This window comes from Carcharodon carcharias, chromosome 32 (genome assembly GCF_017639515.1).
Source record: "Carcharodon carcharias isolate sCarCar2 chromosome 32, sCarCar2.pri, whole genome shotgun sequence".
NCBI lineage: Eukaryota > Metazoa > Chordata > Chondrichthyes > Lamniformes > Lamnidae > Carcharodon > Carcharodon carcharias.
The window spans coordinates 18892648-18914880 of record NC_054498.1 but is presented as its reverse complement, the minus strand read 5'-3'; the positions used below and the strand labels follow the sequence as shown (position 1 = coordinate 18914880).

Below are 22233 nucleotides of genomic sequence, written 5' to 3'. Positions count from 1 at the left end.
ACAGTGGGGTTGGGGTGCCAGAGAAAGGTCAGAGTGCAGTGCACCGAGGTGAGAATGTCGGCTGTTGCAACCATTCTAGCGTAGTCTGTATATTGATGTGAGCCTCGAACCTGGAGTGCCCATTGATATTGGAAGGACAACGGCACCATGATGCATATCTCTGTCTCACCAGGGTGCCTGGCATGCACAGTGACAGTTGTTCTAATGACATGTTGTTCTTGTCCCTTTTAGGGTCATCAGCAGGTGGTCGAAATGAGGAGCCTGAAGGCCCACCCCTGACCCCGGAGGACCACCATGCTGAGCACGCACATGCGTCACACTCTCTCTGTCAAGCAGGCACCAGCACCTTGGTGGGCATAGGATCGCCATCTAGTACCTCAGTGCACATTGGTGAGGGCACTTCACACTTGCTTGAGGTGAAGGCGGAGGCAGAGAATGCCAGCAGTCAGAGGACCTGCTGGGGACCAGGACAATGCTGAGTTGATGGCTGATGATGGGTCTCTGGAGTCGTCCATTAGGCGGCAGATGCTGGATGTCCAGTGGGGTGTGCAGGTAGATCTGGCAGAGATACATGAAAGTCTGCGAGCCATGTTCTCTGTTGTAGAGGAGTCCCTGCAGAGCATGAGCATTGTGTTGACCCTCATGGCCGAGCGCAATGCTTCCTCCATGGAGAGAGTGGCAACTCTCATGGAGAAGCTTCTCCAGGGACACAATCAGGGGTTCCTGGGGATACACTTGGACCTGCTAGCCCACACACCGGCAATGACCTCAGCTGGTCAGTGTCAGTGTGGGAGGTGGATTGGGCACCCAGTATCCCAGCTAGGTTTCGTCCATCAATGGTCAGCAGGTCCAATGCAACCAATGTTGGCCTGTCGTCTCTGTGCTCAGTCGGGCTGGAGCACCAAAGAGCCTCGGCACCTGGGAGTGCATCGGGATGAAAGCATCATGGGAGCTGCCTGGGTACCTTGCACACGCTTGCAGAATCTGCATCCTGTGGTCACAAACTATCTGCACGTTCATGGAGTGGAAGCCCTTCCTGTTGACAAAGGCACCGGGCTCACCCGCTGGCGCCTTGATGGCCACATGTGTGCAGTTGATTGGCGGAAGGGGAAAAGGCCAAGTGTCCTTTGTACTTTTCAGGAAAGGATGAGGTTTCCTAAAGCAAATAAAAATAAAATAAAACATTTTACGTCTCATTTGTAACATGTTCCTGCTCACGTGACAGAATCACACGAGGGGACATTTTCTTTAACATTTAAAAAATTCTTCATTTTGTTTTTTAACATTTAACAGCTCTACGCCTCAGGGAGCTTTTCCAGTGCACACTCGGGCAAAGTTCACCCTCGCCGCACTCGCCTTCCTTCTTCCCGCTCCCCCACACAGGCAGCGCATGTTTCATGCTGGGCCGGCCTTAAATGGCCCGCCGGCGTGAAATCACGGACCAGCCCCCATCGCGGGCAGGGGTCAGCTTCCCGCCAAGCCTGCCCGATGAGGGAAAAATCCTCCCCCATTGCTGCCTACCAGGCCCCCAGAGGATTCGGACCGTGTGGACCCTTCCAGGTATCAGGCAACCTTCTGTTAACCTGGTCTTGGGGATTGTGGTCTCAGCTGGGACACCCTCCTCTGAGGAGGAAGAGAGAGGCAGGAGGGAGAGGAGGCCAGGTTTCCCCAATGCAGCTTCCAGGGGAGTGACCTGCGGGAGGAGAGGCGCAGGGCCAGCAGGTAGTCCAAGTTGGAAGGGGCCGCAAAAGTTGCCTCTGTCCTGCTGCCAGGGTTTACTGGCGGCGATACAGCTACCTCAATATGTCCGAGGTGCAATACCGAAGGAGGCTCCGCCTCTCAAGGGAGACTGTCACCTCCATCTGTCAAGTTGGGCCTGAGATCAGCTCCAACTCTGTGGGTGGACACCCCATGCCAGTGGCTCTGAAAGTCACAGTGGCCCTTAACTTCTATGCCTCTGGCTCTTTCCAGGGGTGAGTGGGGGATTTGTGTGGAGTGTCCCAATCAGCTGTCCACAGTTGTGTCAAGTTGGTGACAGAAGCTCTGTTCAGGTGGGGATTGAGTTTCATTCATTTCCATACCCCAACGAGACAGTCAGGCAGAGCAGCCAGAGGCTTTGTAGCGATAATTGGGTTCCCCCACGTCCAGGGTGCCATCAACTGCACACACGTAACCATCAAGGTGCCAGCAGGTGAGCCGAGCGCCTTTGTTAACAGGAAGGGATTCCAATCCATGAACATGCAGATAGTGTGTGATCACAAGATGCAAATGCTGCTAGACTGTGTCAGGTACCCTGGCAGCTCCCATGACGCGTGCATACTGGGACACTCCCAGGTGCCGGGGCTCTTTAGTGCTCCAGCCCGATTGGATGGATGGCTGCTGAGTGACAAGGGCTATCCCTTGAAAAGGTGGCTCATGACACCTCTCTGCCACCCAAGAACAGAGGCAAAACTGCGTTACAATAGGAGTCATGCCTCCACAAGGCGGTGGTAGAGAGAACCATAGGTCTTCTGAAAATGGGCTTCCGATGCCTGGACCCTTCTGGGGGCGCACTGCAATACCCCCTAGAGCAAGTGTCATTGATAGTGGTTGCATGTTGCTATCTCCACAATCTGGCACTGTTAAAGGGGGAACCCACTGGAGGAAGAGGATGTTCACGCAGCTGCACAGGGCACAGAGGATGAATCCAGAGGAGTAGCATGGTGAGGAGAATGCTGAGGACATGGAGACATACTTCTGTAACCTCCAGGGAGACAGGGACACCAGGGACGCCTTGATCCAATGCTCCTCCAGCTAGGCTGCCAAATAAGAGCTACCACCTCATGCCAGGGCTACCATCGTCATCCTGGATCACAGAAATGACCCTTTCCTTTGCCCCCAAGATACGCTCAGTGCCAGTGCAATAAAATTTCGGGCCAACCACGTCCAGCATTCCATATTGGCGTACCTTGCACCTACAAAACAAAGGAAGCATACTCAGGCCAATAACACTAAAGCAAATGTAATTTAATGTTGGAGCTCACAGATTATTGAAAAGAACAATATCAGGTATTGATGGTCACACCATTAAAAAATGAAAAATAATTGGGAGAACAAAAGATCACTCATGACCAGTCCTTCTTGTGCTTAAGGTGCTTTAAACTTATGTTTCTGGAAGCTACGTCTAGGCGCTCCCCCCTCACTGGCATCGGCATTAGAGACAACCTGCTCACTCTGCTGTCTTGTTGGCCTTGATGACCTTGGTGGTTGTCCTCTGGCCAGTGGAGCCTATGATGGCCCCGCCTGGGAGGGAGCGGCCATGTCATGGCTGGCATCTCCCCAGTTGCTGCAGCTTCATTGTCATGAAGCTATTAATGTATATATTATTGGAATTATTTTTTTAAATAGAAGTTTAGTCTGTGGGTGTGCCTTAATTGGATTAAAGCCAGCTAGTCTGGGTGCTTTGATGTGTGCTAGTTTTGAGATGTAAGAGAGGTAGAGTGCATTTGCATTTTGTTGAATAGAGCATTCAAGAAGGGGAGTGAAATCTGACACCTAGCTAGCAGAGACCAAGCAATGTCTATATTACTAATAAAATTGGTACAAGAAAGGGGTTTTATTGTTAGAAGAGGTTGAGTACAAAGCTGTTCTGTGGAAGGGTCATGAGGACTCAAAACGTCAACTTTGCTCTTCTCCGCCGATGCTGCCAGACCTGCTGAGTTTTTCCAGGTAATTCTGTTTTTGTTTTGAGTACAAAGGGGCTGGCAACACAATGAGAATTTACAATGTAAGATCAAAGCCTGTAAACCTACCACTGCGCCTGCAAAGGAACCAAAGGGAAAGGAGCCTCATTTTGAATTTGTAAGGTGAAAATGCTTTGCCTGGTGTCTGCTTAAAGTCTGTGGGTTATTGTTGCCTTCATGGATTTTAGTCTGGTAATTTGTTAAAAACTATGATAGTAAGTTGTAGCCATGTATATATATTTAACTTCTGTAAATTAATAAATGTCTCGTGTAGTTTGATATAAAAATCTCTTGTGAACTGGTGGTCTGATTCCTGAATTTAGAGTTGCATCTCAAACAAACCACTTAAAAATATAGGTTATGACAGTTGTTTAAAGTTTCCCTCTGGGATTTTTTAAATAACTCAGCTTTACCAACTGCAGGGCCATAACACTCATCAGATGGCACGGTCACTGGCAGAGGAGTGGAGGAGCTGCTACTGTCATCCAGAGTGTCCTGAGATGAGTCCGCAGAGACAACAGGCAGCTTGTGCACCAACGTGAGGTCACTGTGGACCTCCCTGCTCGCCATTGATGGATGGGCACCTACCTGGGATACTGGGTGCTTCATCCATCTCACACTGACCACCTGAGGTCATTGCCTGTGTGAGTGCTTGCAGGTCTGAGCGCAACCCCAGGAACCCCTGATACTGTCCCTGAAGCTGCCTCTCCATGAGAGTTGCCTGTCTCCATGGAGGAGGCATTGTGCTCGGCCATAAGGGTCAACGCAGTGCTCACGCTTCGCATGGACTCCACAATGGAGACCATGGCACTCATACCCTCATGGATCTCCGCCAGATCCTCCCACACACCCCGCTGGACTTCCAGCATCTGCTGCCTAATGGACGACTCCAGAGGCCCATCATCAGCCATTGACTGAGCATTGTCCTGGTCCCCAGCAGTCCTCTGACTGCTGGCGCCCTGGGCACTCTCTGCCTCCACTTGCACCTTAAGCAAGTGTGAAGCGCCCTCACCAATGTGCACTGAGATCCTAGCCACTGAACTAATGCCCACCGAGGTGCTGGTATCTGCGCTGGTGCCTGGTTCAGAGAGCAGGTGTGAAGGTGCTTCTGGAGCTTGGTGGCCCTCTGGCATCAAGGGTAGCTCTTGGGGGTCCCGCGCTTGGCTGCTTGGTGGCAGACCTAAGGAAGAAGAAGGACATGTCATTAGTTTAAGTCATCACACTGTCACTGTGCAGGCCAGGTGCCTTGTTGAGACAATGGAGATCTACATCATGGTGCCATCGTCTTTCAGTGGTCAATGAGGAATTCAGTCTGGAGGCTCCCATCAATGATGAGACTACACAAGAATGTGTGCAGCATCTGAAACTCTCATCTCAGTGCACTGCACTCTTACCTTCGTCTGACACCCACACTTACCACAAACTCCGCCGACAGCACGAACTCCGCCCACACTCACCACAAACTCCGCCCACAGTGCGAACTCCGCCCACACTCACCACAAACTCTGCCCACAGCACGAACTCCACCCACACTCACCACAAACTCTGCCCACAGTGCGAACTCCGCCCACACTCACCACAAACTCCACCCACAGTGCGAACTCCGCCCACACTCACCACAAACCCTGCCCACAGCACGAACTCCGCCCACACTCACCACAAACCCTGCCCACAGCACGGACTCCGCCCACACTCACCACAAACCCTGCCCACAGCACGGACTCCGCCCACACTCACCACAAACCCTGCCCACAGCATGAACTCCGCCCACACTCACCACGAACTCTGCCCACAGCATGAACTCCACCCACACTCACCACAAACCCTGCCCACAGCACGAACTCCGCCCACACTCACCACAAACTCCGCCCACAGTGCGAACTCCGCCCACACTCACCACAAACTCTGCCCACAGCACGAACTCCACCCACACTCACCACAAACTCTGCCCACAGTGCGAACTCCGCCCACACTCACCACAAACTCCGCCCACAGTGCGAACTCCGCCCACACTCACCACAAACCCTGCCCACAGCACGAACTCCGCTCACACTCACCACAAACCCTGCCCACAGCACGGACTCCGCCCACACTCACCACAAACCCTGCCCACAGCACGGACTCCGCCCACACTCACCACAAACCCTGCCCACAGCACAAACTCCGCCCACACTCACCACAAACCCTGCCCACAGCACGAACTCCACCCACACTCACCACGAACTCTGCCCACAGCATGAACTCCGCCCACACTCACCACAAACTCCGCCCACAGTGCGAACTCCGCCCACACTCACCACAAACTCTGCCCACAGCACGAACTCCACCCACACTCACCACAAACTCTGCCCACAGTGCGAACTCCGCCCACACTCACCACAAACCCTGCCCACAGCACGAACTCCGCCCACACTCACCACAAACCCTGCCCACAGCACGGACTCCGCCCACACTCACCACAAACCCTGCCCACAGCACGGACTCCGCCCACACTCACCACAAACCCTGCCCACAGCACGAACTCCGCCCACACTCACCACAAACCCTGCCCACAGCACGAACTCCGCCCACACTCACCACGAACTCTGCCCACAGCATGAACTCCACCCACACTCACCACAAACCCTGCCCACAGCACGAACTCCGCCCACACTCACCACGAACTCTGCCCACAGCATGAACTCCGCCCACACTCACCACGAACTCTGCCCACAGCACGAACTCCGCCCACACTCACCACGAACTCTGCCCACAGCACGGACTCCGCCCACACTCACCACGAACTCTGCCCACAGCACGGACTCCGCCCACACTCACCACGAACTCTGCCCACAGCACGGACTCCGCCCACACTCACCACGAACTCCACCCACAGCAAAAACTCCACCCACACTCACCACGAACTCCTCCCAGTGCGAACTCCACCCACACTCACCACGAACTCCTCCCACAGCACGAACTGCACCCCCTCTCAACACGAACTCCGCCCACAGTGCAAACTCCGCCCCAATCGCTCTTTCTCCCTTTAAACAACAACTTATATTTATGTAGCACCCTTAACACAATGAAACAGCCCAAGGTGCTACACAGGGGCATTATAAGATGAAGTATGACAATGACCCACATATGGAGTTATTAGCCTAGATGACCAAAAGGTTTTCATGTGTGTTTTAAAGAAGGGAAAGGAGAGGGGTGTGGGGAAGGAATTCCAGGGCTAGGACTGAGGCTAACAAAGGCACCACCAACCAATAGTGGAGATGTTAATATGAGCTACTCAAAAGGCCAAAATTAGATGAGTGCAGATATATATCAGAGAGTTGTGGGGCTGGAGGAATGTACAGAGATAGAGGCGAGACCATAAGAGGGATTTGAAAACAAGGGTGAGAATTTTAAAATAATGACGCTGCTTAACCAGGAGCAAAGTTTTGGATGAGCTGAAGTTTATAGAGGGTAGAATGTGGAAACCCATTTGGGACTGTGTTGGAATAGTCAAGTCCAGAGATAAAAAGGGCATGGATGAAGGTTTCAGCAGAAGATGAGCTGAGAGGGACAGAAAGAGAGTAGTGGTTTTAATGGGGATCATTAAAGGGGCTTGGTGAGGGTGGGATCGGTAGCTACAAGAACATACGGGTGATTCAAGGACCAACTGTGAGCCAGTGAGGATTTTGAAGTGCAATTGTAAGTGAATTGTTCAGTTTTTTTTCCCAGGGTGGACACAGAAGGAAGTAGGTTGGGATGGGGAAGGGGGATGCAGGAGGATAGCTGCACAAGGAAGCGATTGGAGATGGCATTCATGTGATTGATACAGTGGAGTACCAAGGCCATGAGAGAAGGCAAGTTCGAAGGGGTGGCTGTGGATACGGGTCAGGGAGTTTACGTGGAGAGAGAGGTTTTGGGAGGATAAGAGGGCAGTGAACTCAGAAGAGAGAGAACATGATGAGCTGAGATAGAGATCGAAATCATTGAGGAAGAGAAGTCTCACATGTAGAAGTTGAAGGAGGAAAGATATCTTGGTAATACAATTATTATGCTACTAAAGTGGGCAATAGAGAATAAGGATTTTGAATGAGAGAGATAGAATAAGGTGAGATGTTCAAAAAGCACAGCAAGTGCCAAAGGAGTAAGGAGATATGCCAAGGTGAGGTTTGGTGATAAGAGCCAGAGCACCACCACAATAGTGTTAGTGGGTCAATTGATGGGAGGTATAGCCAGGTCCAGAGGTTTCAGTTAGCGGGAAGGTATCATCTCTTCAGCCAAGTTTCTGTCAGGGCCAATCACCTTCAATAAGCTCATGGATGGTAAGGGCTTTGTTCACAAGTGAACAGCAATTCTGGAGAGACATGCTGATTCACTGGCAGACTGCACAAAGTCAGCAATACAAGAGGTAAAACAAAAACAGAATTACCTGGAAAAACTCAGCAGGTCTGGCAGCATCGGCGGAGAAGAAAAGAGTTGACGTTTCGAGTCCTCATGACCCTTCGACAGAACTCAAGTTCTGTCGAAGGGTCATGAGGACTCGAAACGTCAACTCTTTTCTTCTCCGCCGATGCTGCCAGACCTGCTGAGTTTTTCCAGGTAATTCTGTTTTTGTTTTGGATTTCCAGCATCCGCAGTTTTTTTGTTTTTAATACAAGAGGTAAGTTTGATGGGGAGCTGAGTGGTAAGATTAGTCGTGGAGGGCCGCAGGATGAAAAGGTTAGTGAGAGAGTCGGATGGGGCAGCTGGGGTTGCTGCTTGTGAGGAGCCAGCAATAAATGCCTTGCTGGGCTCTTTGGAGAATTAAGAGGCAGACGGAGAGAAAACCTGTAAAGTAGAAGGTTCCCAAGCTGGAGAGTTATAGCTGACAAAATTCATTGTAAATCAAACAACTTTTATTAAAGAAGGGTTAAAAAGAAACTTTAAGCAAAATGTGCAAATGATTTACGCCTATTCCAACAAAAACATAGTTACCGCTAGTTAGTCAGACTAGGTTGACTGCAGGCTGATTATATCCAATCTGACTAGGATCGATCTGCTTCCAGTGGGACTCCTCGGTGGTCTCGCTCTGATGACATCGTGCCCCAAGGACCCTTCAGTTTCACCTTATGCTTTGGCTGCTCTGCAACTCTGCTCATGTATGATCCTTTTTAGCCATTTGATTGGTTCCCAGGGTGCGTGATCATCTGATGGTCTGTTAGTGCATTTCCAAGTTGTCTCCCATTGGTTTAGCCATATAAGGACTTCTCCCTGTCCCGCTGTGATTACCAGTCTGGTTTCAATCAGCCGCCGCTGTTTTCAACCAGTTTGCTGCGAAGAACTGTTCTATTCAATTCAAATTGCTCAATTCAGCGGTATCGCTGCAATTAAAAAGTATCAACATAATTAGTGAACATCACTGTATCGCATCCATCCAGTTTCCACATAACAAACACTGCTCTGAGCTCATCGCCAGTCCATTAACCCTTTCCCTACAGTTCCCCCTAAGGTGCCTCTATCATCCCTTTAAAAGGCACCTTCACAGTTGTCAATAAGTTCATAGGTGGCATCCTGACAATCACATACATTAATGTTTTGATTCACTCGGGCATCACGTCAGCTCTGCTTCTTTGCCGCCAGATAAGATCGACCAATAAATATTTTACTATTACTAATTGTCTTATCACCAGGATGTGAGACATGATACTTATTCAAAGATGGACCTTAATACTCATACTCCAATCCCAAATTATGGACCAGAAGGATACGGAGTCCAGATTATTGTTACGGGTGTGCAGTTGAAATTGATAAACGTGTTTACTAGGTAGATCAATGTCCTTTCAGAGAACAGTCAAGTGTACAGGGATAGGGGGTTAATTCAGTTCCAGACTTATACAAATCATTTTTGAAGGCATCCGTGACATTTAAGACATAATGACAGTCACACTGATAGAAAAGTTAAAAATCAATAGTATTACAATTGTATTGGGACACCTAAGAGTAGCAAATGCTGTAACTCTTTCGAGTACAAACACGTTTCCATCTGTTCCTATTCAGATGAAATTACATTGTTTCATAATTTGCCATGGTGAGATTTGAACTCTTGATCTTGGGGTTACAAGCCCAGTACCATAACCACTTTTGAATTTTATTGCACTTTCCATAAAGTCAGAATGTTCGGGAACGTATTTTTACAAATTTTATGAATAGGGTATATGTTTGGAAAAAAAGACGGATATTTGTTAATGTGTGTAAATCAAGCCTGACAGGCTTAAGTGGAGTAAAGCGAAAGGTACTGCATACAAATATTTCCATGGTTAGATTGCTTTTCACTTGGGGTCACACAATATTCTTCTTCACCATGGTAAGCAGTATGGGTACATACATGGTTATTTTGCAACATCTCCACAGTACAAATAATGATCCTTGTTGTGTTATACTGTACGAGAAGAATAATGAGAAGTATAAATTGTTGTTCCCTTTGAGATTTGGTATTCTTGCAAATCTGTCCTGATGAGTGCAAGATGAAAAGCTTCAACAACATGTCTCCCTTTTTCAGCAATACTCAAGTTCTGAGCTACCAGCAACTATTTCTTGGGAATCGGCTGTTCAGGCAGGATTCATATTTTTAAGTCTATTGGACCTTTTTTTGAACACTCTGTCAGAAACAGAAACCCCTTGGTCTTTGACTCAAGAATTTCTCCATCAGAATACCTGTCTACTTTCCTTTAATGAATTAACAACCCCGTTATATTATAATTTTGAGCTATTTGATTGCTCCCCTCCTTCCATAAGAAGGTGTTATCCATCGTGCACTAAATGCACCATCGATGCCCTCCAGACACAGCTACAGCCAGTGCAGTTATTGATTTTTCAAAACACTGATCCATCTCCTCAACCGAGTTTGCTACATTGATAACTCTCTAGGCGTTAATCCTCCACCCACCCCCGTCCATATGGATTGCCTCTGATTTGCCGTTTTCCCCATCCTCTGAGTAACGTCACTGGACCCAATACTAAAGTTGTAACCACGGTTTCTCGACACTGCCACAATCCACCTGCTGGTTAGCAGTCCCAGCCTCCGCCACCACTGCCATTTCATCTTGATAATCTGCTCTGTGCTCGCTGCCTCCTCATCAGACCGTGACGCTAGGTGAATATCTCCTTTTATTTTTGTCTTCCATCCTTTTCTTCTGTTTAGATGACGCCGTGAAAAAAACGGGGTCTGCTCCAGCTCTTCTGCTGGACATTGATCTGAGGGAGGGATGAAGTGACCACTACAGGTCACCTGAGTAGGAGTTTTGCTCGATACCTGATCAGGGAGTACTTGCGGACTTGGCCTCACAAGCGGGACATTTCACCCATTGTCATCACCCCAGTATATGGGACGATGGTAGGACATCGAGAGAACTGACCCTGGACTTTTAAAGGTCTTTGCTCCCCCATCACCTTGATACCGTTTGCACTGATTAATGTGATACCATTTTCTGTTATTGTTGTTTCAGTCTTAGATGTGGTAGTTGTGTCCTGGACTCATAGATAAGACTGTTAGCAAACTCTATCTTTTATTGAACATTATACTAACTATTTACAAGGCAGACACAGCACGGGGCTCTACGTAGAACTCTCTCTCTAAACTCTGTTATCATGTGATGTTACATTGATGATGTAGACTATTTATTTATATATTTAACATTAACCCTTTATACTGCACACTTAACTTGCTTGGGTAACTGAATGGCATAGACTATAGGACTAGCCTCACCCACAATTGGGTATGGGTCTAATACAGGGGCTCAAAGGCTCGTACTCAGACATAGTTTCTCACCATGTGTTGATCACCAATGTCCCAGTCTTGTGGTTTCAGAAACAAGTTATTTCTTATATGTTACCTACCTACCTACCCTCTTGGCTGCAAGCATCTCCCTCAATGTTTCCCATAAGTCCTTCATATCCCTGGTAATCTCTTTCAACTGACTCTCAGTGAGAGTGGGGCCCAGCAGCTGATTTTGAGGAGGTGGGTTCTCATGTGACATCCCATCGTTATTTCATGGGATGAGTAACCCATACCCTTGGATGGAGTGACCCCGAATGTTCATCAGGACCAATGGGCCAACCCTACAGTTCATTCCTCAATTTTTCCTCTAAAATACGATTCATTCTTTCTACAATCCCTGATGATAGAGGGTTGTGAGAAATATGTCACTTCCCTTTCATTCCCAGTATACGTTAGGGTAACTTGCATAACCTGGCTCGTGAAATGGGTACCTTGATCGTGGTCCAGCTCTGTTGGTAGTCCCCATGCCGAGAATACCCTTTCACTGATACTTGGGCAGTGTTAGACATTAGGGGAAAAGCTTCCACTCATTTAGAGAAGACATTGACCTGTACAAGACAATATTTCCTCCCTCTACAAGTGGTGGGCAAGTAAACCAATTTGGACACAGAGCCATGGACTTTCTACTCATCTGGTGTGACCCAAATGGCCTTTCAGTTGTGGGGGTTGGGGTTGTTAGTAGCACATACTGGGAAATTTTTGCAATAATCTGTTGCACCCTCTCCCAAATGGGGCCAACATCCACTTTAAGTCATATCTAGCCCTGGATGTCTGGCCTTGGACCTCCATGTGCCAACTGCATGAACTCCTCTATGTATCCCTCCCCAGTATACCTATTTGTCCCCTTTAAACAGCATCCCTTCTTTTACTGTCACATCCAAAGGGACCCTCTATTGGGTTTGTCCTTTAAAACTGACTGTAACATTATGTCATTCGCTTGTACCTCCTTTACATCTGGAGGCAAGGAAATCCCTTCTGCTGGTTCCTTTCCCTGGGCGATTTCTGTATTGTCCCTGAGTGAAATGGATCCCATGGATCGCTCTCTGCCGCCCCCAGTTTCGCTAGTTCATCGGCCCTTTTACTGCCTTCGTACCTGGGCTCTGTCTTGGACTGGATCTTTATCTTGTGAGTATAATACGGACCCCACTTGCCTTTAATGGCCCCCAGAACTGTAGTCAACAATGGGGCTATCGTCAAAGGTCAGCCATCTGCTGACTTAAAACCTCGACGCTCCCAGGTGGCTAAATACTCGCTACATGAGTTACAAGTGAATGTAGAGTCAGAGCATATAGCATAACATATATGAACATAGATTCAGATCATATATACATAAGAGGTGGAATCCAATGAGATGGGCCACCAGATAAGCAACCAACTGTTGGGCCAATGGGTGGGCAATTTCAATCTTAGATCATAACTCCCACATCCTGTCCACCTTTTCATTTCAATTCCTGAGCTAGAACCACCTGCAAAAGATGCAACACCTGCCCCTTCACTTCCTCTCCCCTCACTGTCCAAGGGCCCAAACACTCCTTTCAAGTGAAGCAGCATTTCACTTGCATTTCCCCCAACTTAGTCTACTGCATTCGTTGCTCCCAATGCAGTCTCCTCTACATTGGAGAGACCAAACGTAAACTGGGCGACCGCTTTGCAGAACACCTGCGGTCTGTCCGCAAGAAAGACCCAAACTTCCCTGTCGCTTGGCATTTTAACGCTCCACCCTTGCCCACATGTCTGTCCTTGGCCTGCTGCATTGTTCCAGTGAAGCCCAACGCAAACTGGAGGAACAGCACCTCATCTTCCAACTAGGCACTTTACAGCCTTCTGGACTGAATATTGAATTCAAGAACTTTAGATCTTGAACTTCCTCCTCCATTCCCACCACCCCCCCCCCCCTTCCGTTTCTTCCGCCTCCCTTTTTTTCCAATAATTTAGATAGATTTTTCTTTTCCCACCTATTTCCATTATTTTTAAATCTATACCTGTTATGCCCGGTTAGTCTTATTTCACCCCACCCCCACTAGAGCTGTACCTTGAATGCCCTGCCATCCATTGTTAATTAGCACATTCGTTTAGATAACATCACCACCTTCAACACTTCTTTGTTCTTTTGTCTGTGACATCTTTTGATTATCTGCTCCTATCACTGCTTGCTTGTCCCTACAACCACACCACCCCCCACCTTAAACCAACTTATATTTCACCCCTCTCCTAATTTTACTCAGTTCTGTTGAAGAGTCACGAGGACTTGAAACGTCAACTCTTTTCTTCTCCGCCGATGCTGCCAGACCTGCTGAGTCTTTCCAGGTAATTCTGTTTTTGTTTTGGGTTTCCAGCATCCGCAGTTTTTTGTTTTTATCCATAAATATCCTTCCTCCCTGGGTCGATTCCACCCTTCAGCCCCACATCTGTCTCCCAATGCTCCTTCAGTTGAGCATTCATGTGGCCCCCACTGGTGAACCACACTAGCAGCCAATTGGGACGCTTCCAACCATTGCAATTTAATAAGTGCCTCCCCCCAGAAGGTGGGTCCAAATAAAAATTCTCTGGCTTGACAGTGTGCCATTCTCCAACCATCCATCCACTGACAGTCTAATGGGTGGGGGGTGGGGTGATGAGTTAAGAGTCCCAGCAAACATCCGGGAAAGTGCTAAGAAATGTCACTCAGACAATGAGAACCCCCTTTCTTACACTGGTGACCATCCTAGACGCGTATGTAATACATTTTAATCTTCTGTGCATAAATAACACAGTGCTCAGGTTTCCTTCAGTGGCAAGTCTAAACAAAATGCCTTTTCTGGGTCTAAGATTCCCAAGACAGGTGCTATTTGTAGGCTCTGAAGAAGAGTCATACGGACTTGAGATGTTAACTCTGGTTCTCTCTCCACAGATACTGTTAGACCTGCTGCATTTTTCCAGCATTTTCTGTTTTTGTTGCTGTTTGTAAGTCTTGTTTTAACTTCAAATACCCCCTCACACTCTGATCCCAGTTCCAAACTATCATCCTTTTAATAAATTGAACAGAGGAGCTCCTGTGGTAGTATAATCCTGTATAAATTCCCACAGGAGCCAGTCAGGCCCAAAAATGAGTGCAAAAAGGTTAAGGAATTAGGATGCAGTAAATTCTGAACCGCATTTCACTTGGCCTCATCTATCAACCTTTCTCTTGACCTGGTTATTAAACCCAAGAGTCTTTTTGGGTTTACTTTTAGCCCTGTATCAACCAACGGTTATAAACAACTTGCTCAAGAGATCCTTGAACAGCACCAAGTCAACCACATATTGGATAAGACAATCTGGGCTGAATTCCTTGAGGCATTTAGCCATACATTAGTGAACAATGGAGGGGCTATTATGAAATCCCTAAGGTGGACAGGTCCAAGTTTGCTGCTGTTCTTTGCAGGTGAACACAAATTTATACTGATGTTCCATCCAGTCTGGTATGGACCAGAATCTATTTGAAATATTCAACTCCAAGTTGATCTCAACACTCCTATGCTAAGTTGGCCCCGGCACAGGAGCTTACCACTCCATTTGGTTTCCAAGTGCCCTACCTGAAAGTTTAAAGGTATAGATATCGCCACAACCTGTTTGTACCTCATGAACCCCTTCAAGTTGAAAGGGACCCCACTTGTCTAAGGTGATTGTGCTGGTTTGGGGTGTACACTACTGTGTGGGAAGCCCCAGTTATCCACCTGATAACATCCCCTTCTCCCTCTAACCATGCATCAATACAAAATCTACCCTGATCATCACAACTCAGTTTCCACTTTGGCTTCAGGCATTTTTTTCTCAGAAATTGTTTCTCTCGGAGCGTTGTGAGTCAAAAGGCAGTGGAAGCAGAGTCTTTGAATATCTTTAAGGGAGAGCGAGGTAGATTATTGATTAACAAGCGGGTGAAAGGTTATGACGGGGCGGGGGGGGGGGGGGTGGTGGGGGTGGGGTAGGTAGGTGAGAATATGGGGTCGAGGTTACCTTCCGATGAGATATAGTCTTATTGACTGGCGGAGCAGGCTCCTGCTCCTAATTCATATGTTCGTGTGCAGAGACTGTTGAACACCTCTGGAGGGTTTTGTCTTGTGCTACCTATTTAATCGTAGGGACCCCTGAAGAATCACCTAGGGCTTGCAAGGTTCGATCCTGTGTTTTGTCGAACCCATCCTCTGCTTTTCGCATTGGGCTGTACAAGCCCATCGTAAACCTCTGGCTTCAAGGCTGCCAGAAGCAACTTAACATTGCTGCTAATTATTCAGACCCACCGCTTGTTCCATGGCTGCGAATGTAACCATCCCCTTTCCCCAATTTCAAGACAGGATTTCCGTTACCATTGCCAGCAGCTGATTAGTAGTTATATGTAAACCTGTAGAACTGGCCGATGGTTTCCATCACGCATGTACTACTTCCCTCATCGTTCTGGCCTCTGCAGTAGCCGGAGTATCCAGGGCATGCGGCAGTGGACAACACCCACCAAATTGGTCCTGATGTCGGGACCACCTCCCCCGGGCCCATCACATAAAGAGGTACCGTTAGCTGTCCTGTTGTTTGATTCCTGTATTTGGGATGATTCAGTGCTGAGAGGACTCATTTTGCAATTACCTTAAAGGCGGCTTTTACATTTTCCACCTCCTTTTCGGCCCTCTCCGCTCTTTCCTCTTTCCACAGACACACACACACACACAAACTCCTCCTCGAACTCCTCGCATTATTGCTTACACTCCGTCAAACGTGTTTGGTACAATAGCTCAGTGCCTCTCTATCTCTGGCTTTTCTCTAACTCTTGCTTTGTCTGCTCCTGTCTTATCCTCCCTTCCTGGTTTTGTACCTGAGCTTCATGTTCTAATAACCATCCGGCCTTCCTCAGTTGCAGCTTAGCGAGAGAACATCCTGTTGTGCCCAGGTTGATTTCACCTGATTCCTTGGCTGCTCTGCAACTGTCTTTGTGTACGATCCTTCTTAGCCATTTGATTGGTTCTAAGGGTGCAGGATCTGCTGTTGGCATGTTCCCAAGTTGTCTTCCATTGGCTTAGCCATGTAGGGACTTCTTCCTGTCCCACTGTGATTAACAGTTCTATTCCATTCAAGAAGCAATGCTGTCTGGTTTCCACATAACAAGCACTACTCTGAGCTCTTAGCCTGCTAACCCTTTCCTTTAGGTTCCTTTAGAACCCTCTCCTTTACCTGACAGGGAGTCAAGCCTTGGACAGCAACAGGAGTGGAGGAAGGTCAAGGAGTACTGAAGGATTGATGTAGGGATTTGGGAGGGCAAAGCACCTGAGAAAGAAGGCATGACAATAGGACAGGGGACTAGGAGGATAAATAGAATAGTAGTAAAAAAAAGGGCAGAAAATTGTGGAAATATAAGTGATGGGCTAGAGCCGGGAGTAGAAGCCACAGTGCACACATGAATAGACACAAGGAAGACTCAAATTATATGGGCCAGGTTATCTAGCAATTTACATTACATGAAAACCATGGCAATAAATAGGGATTAGATGGGAGACAACAGGAAAGAGTCCGCAGTTAAGGTCAGAAATTCCTTGGTGAGATAGAGGTGACATAGGTAGAGTGGCATTGACTTGGTGCATCAATGAACTGCTCATGTTCAGAAGGAGCTGCAGCAGGTGAGTGATGTCCAGAAACTATTTGAGGATAGAGTATTGGAGGATGATTTAGAGGAGATGTGCGGGCAAGTTTTTTTACGCAGAGGGTAGTGAGTGTCTGGAATTCGCTGCCAGAGGAGGTGGTGGAAGCAGAAACAGTTAGTGGTGTTTAAGAGGCTGTTTGACAAATACATGAATAGGATGGGAATAGAGGGATACAGACCCCGGAAGTGCAAAATGTTTGCAAAAGGCAATATGATCGGTGCAGGCTTGGAGGGCCAAAGGGCCTGTTCCTGTGCTGTACTTTTTTTTGTTCTTTGATGCACTGATGGAGGTACTTCCATTGGAATGAAGGTCCAGGAAGTGTACAATATTACAGCTGAGGCTGAACGAGTCTCTTATATTGAGGGAACAGCGCCTCTAATTGGAGAATGCCCAAATTGCAGCCAACTTTCTAGGAAGGTGGTTTCTTTCCTTTTAAGGCAATATGCAAATATTAATGTAGGACAGTATATCAGCTGCCTTTTCTCTATCTAGAGGGATAGTTAAGCATGTTCTACAATACATGAGAAAAACTGAGCTGTTTAATGGAAAATATTATGAACAGGGTACATTATGATTTTTAAAAATGAGTGTATGTGACTTTGAGAGGTAGTGCTAGAAGTCGGCTGGCAGCGTGTGAGCATTTTCAGGCATACTTACCTGGCAGGGGAGAGACAATGATCATGAAGGTTGTTCTCCCAGGACGAGGCTATCCCATTGCACTTCGGGTGTGCTGAAGCCTGCGATGTCCCCAAATGCGGGATACTCGACTGCAAAATTTGTGGTAGTGGGGGACTGCGTTCGCGCTCTCCCCTGATTTCAAACTCAAAAAATAGATGTTAATTTATTTTAGGATATGGTATTTTTTTCTGCTTTATTGAATACAAGCAATATAGGCCATAAAATGATATTTCCAAATCTAGGCTCTTTTGTTTTCCCTCCCGCAACTATCCAGCCCCCATCTTTTTCCTCCCTGCGATTGTCAACAGGCGATTATTGCATCTCCGCATCATTTTATCGCTGACATTTCTTTTGTGGCCGCCAAATTCCACGCGTCATTTTTAACCCCGCATTTGCCCACTCCAATATTCTCTCTCAAATCCTCATATAATACCCAACCCATCATCAAAACAGTCCCTGCACTCCTTCCAGCACCACCCTCCACCTCCCAACCCACCCCGTATCTCTCTGGACTTCTGTATAATATCATCAGTCAGCTATTCACTCATTTAGACATTCAGCGTTTAAAACATGCAGCTGCGAGCCCTCCCTATTTCAAACATGGACAAGCACCCTGTCCCCATGTTCATTCTAATTACCGCCCCCCCTCCGAAATCAACAGCAGCCTCCCACCCGCTCTGTATAATCTCCCCCTTCAGCAGCCCCCTCCCTCTGCCATTCTTACCTTCTCAAACTCCTGCCCCTCTCTCTCCCCATGTTTGAAGTCTTTCCCTAACCCTTCTGCAGCTCACTTCCCCTGCTGTGGGTTTATCTCATAAACAGGCTTTCCATTCACTTGCTAATATTTCTTCAAGACTTCAATAGCGCAAAGCGAAGAAAATAAACAGAGAAAGAAAGCTGGAGAGAGAGACAGAAAGAAATCCAAACCCAGAACCTCCGTAAAGTGAATAGAAAATGACCAACGGGAATCCCGTTTCACGGTCAGGATAATCGCACAGCCTAAAACACACGCATTATCCCTGAATTATAACACGGCTTTAGACTGTTTAGAGGCCCTCGGGATGTACAGCTCAAAATGAATGTCTGCCAATCATTGTAATATTTATTGTTTGTACTGATACACCTTGTGATTCATGTTGTAAAAGTTGAACCTGATTGTATTTTTGTGATGGTGATTTTGAAATGGTTCGAAATGTTTTTGAAGATTTATGAATAAAGTATATTTTTGCAAAAAAAACCTTTAACCCCAGGATTGTCTTTTTGAAATTCCAGGACCGCAATCCAACAGGAACTGGTTAACCGGAGCCACCGAAAACCAGGGTCACGGACAGGCAATTAAATCTCGGGGTAAGAAACGGACACAAACTCACGCGGGCCTTGGGGAAGGTCTCAGTCCGTCCCCTCTGGAGGAAGCTCCTGAAGAGGAAGAGTCCTTGTCCCAGTCTGGATGGATCTTCACATTGCAGGTTTCAAGGTAAGAAGAATATTGTGGAATAAGATGGGATTAATTGATGACCTCCTAGCGAAGGCATCCCTAAGTAGCAGCGATCATATGATAGAATTTTACATTCATTTTTAGGGAGAAACAAGTGCTTCCAAGACTAGTATTCTAAACTTAAATGAAGGCAGTTATGAGGGCATGAAAGCAGTGCTAGCTAAAGTGAACTGGCAAATGAGGTTAAGGGATAAGTCAATAGAAGTTCAGTGGCAGATATTTAAAGGAGTATTTCAGAATATCCAGAAATTATATATTCCAATGAGAGAGAAAAATTTCAAGGGGAGGGCCCACCATCCATGGTTAATTAAAAAAGTTAAAGACAGTATCGAACTTAAAGAAAAAGCATATAATTATGCAAAGATAGATGGCAGATCAGAAGACTGGAAAAAATATAAAGAACAGTAAAGGATGACAAAAAGATTGAGGGAAAAATTAAGAGTATGAGGGACAATTAGCTAGTAACAAAATCGGATAGTAGGCGTTTTTATTGATATTTAAATAAGAAAAGTTAACAAAGTGAGCTTTAATCCAATAGAAAGTGCATCTGGGGTACTTATAATGGACAGTAGGGAGATGGCGGATGAATTAAACGGGTATTTTGCTTCAGTCCTCACTATAGAGGACACCAGTAACATCCCGGAAATAGCTGTAAATCAGGAAAATGGAAGGGAGGGAGGAACTCAAGAAAATTACAATCACCAGGGAAGTGGTATTGAGTAAATTGTTGGGGCTGCGGCTGACAAATCCCCAGGTCCGGATGGAACTCACCCTCAGGTCTGGAAGGAAGTGGCTAGTGAGATAGTTGATGCACTGGTTTTAATTTTCCAAAATTCCCTAGATTTGGGGAAGGCTCCATTAGATTGAATAAAGACATTATATTTGCTATTTTCCAAAAACAGATGACGACAGAAAGCAGGAAACTATAGGCCAGTTAGCCTAACATCTGTCATAGGGAAAACGTTAGAAGCTATTATTAAAGATATTATAACAGGACACTTAGAAAAATTCAAGGCAATCAGGCAGAGTCAACATGGATTTGTAAAAGGGAAACCATGTTTAACCAATTTATTGGAGTTCTTTGAAGGAGTCATATGCTGTGAATAAAGGGGAACCAGTGGATGTACTGTACTTAGATTTCCAGAAGGCATTTGATAAAGTGCCACATCAAAGGTTATTGCAGAAAACAAAAGCTCATGGTGTAGGGGGTAACATGTTGGCATTGGTAGAAGATTGGCTAGCTAACAGGAAGCAGAGAGTTGGCATAAATGGGTCTTTTTCTGGTTGGCAGGATGTGACGAGTGGTGTGCCACAGGGATCAATACTGGGGCCTCAACTTTTTACAATTTATATAAAAGACTTGGATTAAGGAACCAAAGGAATGGTTGCTAAATTTGCTGACAACACAAAGGTGGGTAGGAAATAAATTGTGAAGAGGATGTAAGGAGGTTACAAAGTGACATAGGTTACGTGAGTGCACAAAGATCTGGCAAATGGAGTATAATGTGGGCAAATATGAAATTGTTCATTTTGGCAGGAAGAATAAAAAAGCAGTTTATTATCTAAATGGTGAGAGATTGCAGAGCTCTGAGATTCAGAGGGATCTGGGTGTCCTAGTGCATGAATTGCAGCAGGTAATTAGGAAAGCTAATATAATGTTATCATTGATTGAACTGATTACAAAAGCAGGGAGGTTAGGCTTCAGTTGTACAGGGCATTGGCGAGACCACATTTGGAGTATTGTGTACAGTGCTGGTCTCCTTATTTAAAGAAAGATGTAAATGTGTTAGAAACAGTTCAGAGAAGTGTTACTAGACTAATAGCAGGAATGGCTGGGTTGTCCTGTGAGGAAGGATGGACGGGTTAGGCTTGTATCCACTGGAATTTAGAAGAGTAAGAGGTGACAATTGAAACCTCTAAGAACCCTGAGGGGTCTTGACAGGGTGGATGGGGAGAGGATGTTTCTTCTTGTGGGAGAATCTAGAACTAGGGGGCACTGCTTAAAGATAATGGATCGCTCATTTAAGACAGATGAGAATTTTTTTCTCAGCGGGTTGAGTGTCTTTGGAACTCTCTTCCTCAAAAAGCATTTTTAAGGCAGAGCTAGATAGAATCTTGATAAACAAAGGAGTGAAAGGTAGGCAGGACTGTGGGGTTGAGGTTACGTTCTGATCAGCCACGATCTTATTGAATAGCAGAGTAGGCTCAAGAGGCGAGTGGCTAACTCCTGCTCCTAATTTGTATGTTTGTATGTAGAATTGTAGGAGAAAGATTATACAAAGGACAGTGGAAATCTGGAACACATCCCCAAACCCACCAAAATAAAAGCTATTGACGCTGAGGATTAATTGAAAATTTTCGAAACTGAATTGATAGATTTGTCAGAAAGGGGTATAAAGTGTTACAGAACCAAGATGGGTAGATGGTTAGGACACAGATCTAACATGATTGATTAAATAGCTGAACGGACCCCGAGCAACTGAATGGTTTCCTCCTGTTCGAATGATCAAACTCCGATGACGCACATGTTGGGATTCAAGGTTCCAGAAATCACCCAGATGCTTTCACACTGAGTTTAAACAAGGACAGATCTATCAGGGAGCAGTATCCTGAAACCATTCTCGCACAAATGCAGCAGCCTGACCTTCACATTGCTGCCAAATAAAGACCACGGTGATCATTTTGCCATTTAATTTTTATTTCAGACTCATTACAAAAAAAATCCACATGGAATAATAAAACTCAAAACTCAAATTTATATTCGACATAATACACATAAATTAATACAATTCAAAGATTAAAACACTTGTCATATGAACCCAACCCATTCATTCAGGGATGGGCTATGAATGCTGGCCTTGCCAGCGATGCTCACATCCCATGAAGGAATTTTTAAAAAGC

At 46.5% G+C, this 22233-nt stretch overlaps 1 non-coding gene across 1 annotated transcript; it reads left to right on the top strand.

The window, feature by feature from the left end:
- Nucleotides 1–17808: 17808 nt before the first annotated feature.
- On the top strand, nt 17809–17972 carry LOC121272167. Its single transcript, XR_005941859.1, has one exon. It is a non-coding gene; the product is annotated as a U1 spliceosomal RNA (small nuclear RNA).
- The last annotated feature ends 4261 nt before the right edge of the window (nt 17973–22233 follow it).